The sequence below is a fragment of the Schistocerca cancellata genome, unplaced genomic scaffold (genome assembly GCF_023864275.1).
Source record: "Schistocerca cancellata isolate TAMUIC-IGC-003103 unplaced genomic scaffold, iqSchCanc2.1 HiC_scaffold_30, whole genome shotgun sequence".
Lineage (NCBI taxonomy): Eukaryota > Metazoa > Arthropoda > Insecta > Orthoptera > Acrididae > Schistocerca > Schistocerca cancellata.
Window position 1 is genome coordinate 1 of NW_026046094.1, and position 5,000 is coordinate 5,000.

Below are 5,000 nucleotides of genomic sequence, written 5' to 3' on the forward strand. Positions count from 1 at the left end.
ACGACGGCAACGTCCACAATAAACAGACCATACCGCCATCTGTGGGATACCCAGGCGTCTTATTTCGTGAAGACACCATGCCGACCTCTATGGGACGATGGTGACACCGCCGCCCACAGGCGCAACACAGCCATCTATGGGAATGTGACCAAACTACATTGCCATCCGGCCAGAAACGACACCTCCATCTACAGGAATCGAACGAAACTACGCCAACCATACCTCCAAAACACGGCACCGCCATCTATGACAATGTGACGAAACCACATGCAATAGCTCCATCTACGCGAATCGGACGACACTACGTCCACCATGTCGAGCGCACCACCAAAAATACCGCCATCTGCAGGTCTCCCGCAACATGGCCTGCTGCACCGACGATACTGCCATCTATGAGACGACAAGCCGACGACGACATCGCTAGGGCCCACAGTGCCCATTTTCCGACGCCACCCACAAAGCCTGCATCATCTGTCCACCACAGGAGCCCCAACGCCAGTGCCTGCGCCGCACGAAGTCGTCGACCGATCATCGCTCCGCTCCACTCCACTCGCACCCGCACCCCGCAAGTGCCCCACCCCAACCGCCCAAATCGCAACTCCAGCGGATGAACGGCGGACTCTTCCCGCACTCGTAACGTGCAATCCACCCCTATATCATGCGTTTCATGAAGAGTTATATCCAATATGCCATATTCCCGCTGTCCCTATACATGCTCTAAGTAGCTCGCTTGCTACAGCAGCAGCAGCACCACGTCCGCGCGCTTCCCTGGGGGCACTGAACCGCAGGACGCGAGACCCCACGCCCAGTGGCAAACAGGACTCCTCTCACAATATAGACGGTCACTACCCCGCACAACGATGACGGTGTGGGGGCCATTTTACGACACCGCTTCCTGCGGTGCCAACGCTGTCGTAGAGTCGATACGCCATCTTTGGTAGAAGGCAACCATTCCGCTGTAAATGAGTACGTCGCTCGTAGTTCAGTCACCTCGCAGCACTGCTCAGTAAACTATGCAGGCCCACATAGATAGATCAAATACGCAAATGCCCCTATACATGCTGAACGTCTGTGCAAACAAAAGGAACCACACGTCACCCACACACTCTATCACACACTACTCTCTGCCTGTAACAGACACAGATGCAATAATTAAGCACCACCATGGACCAACGTCCGGTGCATCCTATCCGCCACAGTACACCAACCAGACTATGATAACCAGGCCACGAGGTCCAATCATAAAACAGAATATCCCACTCGTCCGACAACCACAATTGCTCAGATAAGCCACCAACACCCACACATGTCCCACACAGGGGTGCACCCAACATCACCACACTGCCTCGTCTTACAGAACAAACACACTGGCAGGAATGAAACACACAGGTCTGCCGCAACCTCGGACACGGCGCGCCCCCTCTCACTACCGAAAAGCGCATCCCAACGTGACATACCTCCTTTGACACACTGACGCTGCCTCGGGCATCCACTTCCTACGGTCAATATGAACGAACCTCGCCCCGCCCCCCCCCCCCCCCACCAACACGCCATCCCATACCACAATGTGTACCGTACCCAAACCTAACGTGTACTGTACTACAACGCAATGTGTACCAAAACACAACCCAGTTTGTACCTTAACCTAACCTATGTCACCTTAACCTAACCTATGTCACCTTAACCTAACCTATGTCACCTTAACCTAACCTATGTCACCTTAACCTAACCTATGTCACCTTAACCTAACCTATGTCACCTTAACCTAACCTATGTCACCTTAACCTAACCCATCTTGCACCTTAACCTAACCTATGTCGCCTTAACCTAACCTCTGTTGCACCTTAACCTAACCTGTGTTGCACCTTAACCTAACCTGTGTTGCACCTTAACCTAACCTGTGTTGCACCTTAACCTAACGCAATTTGCACCGCAATGTAACGCAATTTGCACCGCAATGTAATGCAATTTGTACCGCAATCTACCCCAAGTTGTACCGCAATCTACCCCAAGTTGTACCGCAATCTACCCCAAGTTGTACCGCAATCTACCCCAAGTTGTACCGCAATCTACCCCAAGTTGTACCGCAATCTACCCCAAGTTGTACCGCAATCTACCCCAAGTTGTACCGCAATCTACCCCAAGTTGTACCGCAATCTACCCCAAGTTGTACCGCAATCTACCCCAAGTTGTACCGCAATCTACCCCAAGTTGTACCGCAATCTACCCCAAGTTGTGCCGCAATCTACCCCAAGTTGTGCCGCAATCTACCCCAAGTTGTGCCGCAATCTACCCCAAGTTGTGCCGCAATCTACCCCAAGTTGTGCCGCAATCTACCCCACGTTGTGCCTTAACCTAACCCACGTTGTGCCTTAACCTAACCCACGTTGTGCCTTAACATAACCCACGTTGTGCCTTAACATAACCCACGTTGTGCCTTAACCTAACCCACGTTGTGCCTTAACCTGCTCTGTAAATGGCATATGACACGTTACATTAATGTATTGTTGTCCAACCGCAACCCGCTCAGAATGTTGTGTACACAGCTACGTGTCATCTCCCCATAACAGCTGTATTGCAGTGTGGTACGCCATAGAGACGTGTGGGAGTAATGGACGCAGTGGATGGCGATCAGCATGAGCCGTCTGTTCATGTAGTGGCGCGTGTATGCAGACATAGTAGTCTCTTCTCACACAATGTGATAGCACGGTGTCCCGCGTTCCACATCTGCGACATGCTACAGAGGCTGGTTGACAGTTCGTCGCGCAATGGACATCGCATACGTACGGGGGCACCTTCCACGTGCCCTCTAGTCGGGCACATTTTGTTGCGTGGATGTGAGCGGATGTAGTGTGTCTTGACACCTGACAGGCAGGCATGCAATAATAGTTGACTTTGCAAACGGGGATGGACGTGGACGTGTACGTTTACTGGTGACGTTACGCAAATGAACAACTGGTAACCCGTTGTGGTGCGGTTGATCTTGCTGGAGGTACATCTGTGAGGGCAACGATCGGTACAGCTATGACGCGGTTGTGTCAGCGATACCCACCACACCAATGAACGTGAATGTGGATCTGGGTGTGAAGCGATACGCGGCTGTGGGTGGGTGGGACTGTCCCCGGCCGGTGAGGGGGGGCCGCCCGGCGTGCTGGCCGCGCGGTGCGTGGGCGCACGCGCTACAGCCGGCTGGTGGGGGCGCCCAGTGGCAGGCGCGCCGGCCGACGGACGCGGCAGGCGGCGCAGCTGCGCGCCGGGGCACCCTGCGCGCGGCGCCGTGCAGCCAAAGTGGGTCCTCGCCGGCCCGGTGCGAAGCGCGGTGGACATCTGCAGTGTGCTGGTCCGATTGAGGACTGTGTGCGTTGAGGATGCGCCGCCGCCCGGCACTCGGCGCCGCGACGCCGTCTGCTGCTCGGTCGCCCCAGCGGTTCTCGCTGGTGGTTTGTATCGCAGTTGTGCAGACGTGTTGGCACGTGCGCTGTGCTGGGAGAGTTCGCTTCGGCACCCACGTGGGGCCTTTGCCCTTCTGTGGCGCTGGCGTTGGAGCTGCCGGTCACCGTAGGTGGCGCGTGTTGTCTCCCGCCGGCAATGCCACGACAGCACGCTCCCGGGCCTCTGTCGGCAGCGGCAAGCTCAGTTGGGAGCACGGGTGGTCGCACCTAAAGCGTCTACTCGCCTAACTCCGGGCGATTGCGCCTCTCTCGAACCCGACCAAGTACTTAGGACGGCGCTGCGCGCCGCCGGGACCTGAGAGGGTTTCGAGGTGTATTGTGCAGGGGAGCTCAGCCTCCTCCTGTTTGCAGAATAATTGAGCGGACGCTTGCGTGTTCGCGCGGGCCCCCGGGACACACTCCCGGGCGGCCGGCTGCTCAGCTCTAGTTGACGCAGCTCCCTGGTTGATCCTGCCAGTAGTCATATGCTTGTCTCAAAGATTAAGCCATGCATGTCTCAGTACAAGCCGCATTAAGGTGAAACCGCGAATGGCTCATTAAATCAGTTATGGTTCCTTAGATCGTACCCACGTTACTTGGATAACTGTGGTAATTCTAGAGCTAATACATGCAAACAGAGTCCCGACCAGAGATGGAAGGGACGCTTTTATTAGATCAAAACCAATCGGTCGGCTCGTCCGGTCCGTTTGCCTTGGTGACTCTGAATAACTTTGGGCTGATCGCACGGTCCTCGTACCGGCGACGCATCTTTCAAATGTCTGCCTTATCAACTGTCGATGGTAGGTTCTGCGCCTACCATGGTTGTAACGGGTAACGGGGAATCAGGGTTCGATTCCGGAGAGGGAGCCTGAGAAACGGCTACCACATCCAAGGAAGGCAGCAGGCGCGCAAATTACCCACTCCCGGCACGGGGAGGTAGTGACGAAAAATAACGATACGGGACTCATCCGAGGCCCCGTAATCGGAATGAGTACACTTTAAATCCTTTAACGAGTATCTATTGGAGGGCAAGTCTGGTGCCAGCAGCCGCGGTAATTCCAGCTCCAATAGCGTATATTAAAGTTGTTGCGGTTAAAAAGCTCGTAGTTGGATTTGTGTCCCACGCTGTTGGTTCACCGCCCGTCGGTGTTTAACTGGCATGTATCGTGGGACGTCCTGCCGGTGGGGCGAGCCGAAGGCGTGCGACCGCCTCGTGCGTGTTCGTGCGTCCCGAGGCGGACCCCGTTGAAATCCTACCAAGGTGCTCTTTATTGAGTGTCTGGGTGGGCCGGCACGTTTACTTTGAACAAATTAGAGTGCTTAAAGCAGGCAAGCCCGCCTGAATACTGTGTGCATGGAATAATGGAATAGGACCTCGGTTCTATTTTGTTGGTTTTCGGAACCCGAGGTAATGATTAATAGGGACAGGCGGGGGCATTCGTATTGCGACGTTAGAGGTGAAATTCTTGGATCGTCGCAAGACGAACAGAAGCGAAAGCATTTGCCAAGTATGTTTTCATTAATCAAGAACGAAAGTTAGAGGTTCGAAGGCGATCAGATACCGCCCTA

At 54.7% G+C, this 5,000-nt stretch overlaps 1 non-coding gene across 1 annotated transcript in view; it reads left to right on the forward strand.

Moving 5' to 3' along the window:
• The first annotated feature begins 3,889 nt into the window (after positions 1-3,889).
• LOC126110716 (small subunit ribosomal RNA) overlaps positions 3,890-5,000 on the forward strand; it is a 1,909-nt gene continuing 798 nt past the window's right edge. The window contains exon 1 of the ribosomal RNA XR_007523876.1: positions 3,890-5,000. This exon is cut by the window's right edge and continues 798 nt beyond it. This is a non-coding gene — a ribosomal RNA (small subunit ribosomal RNA).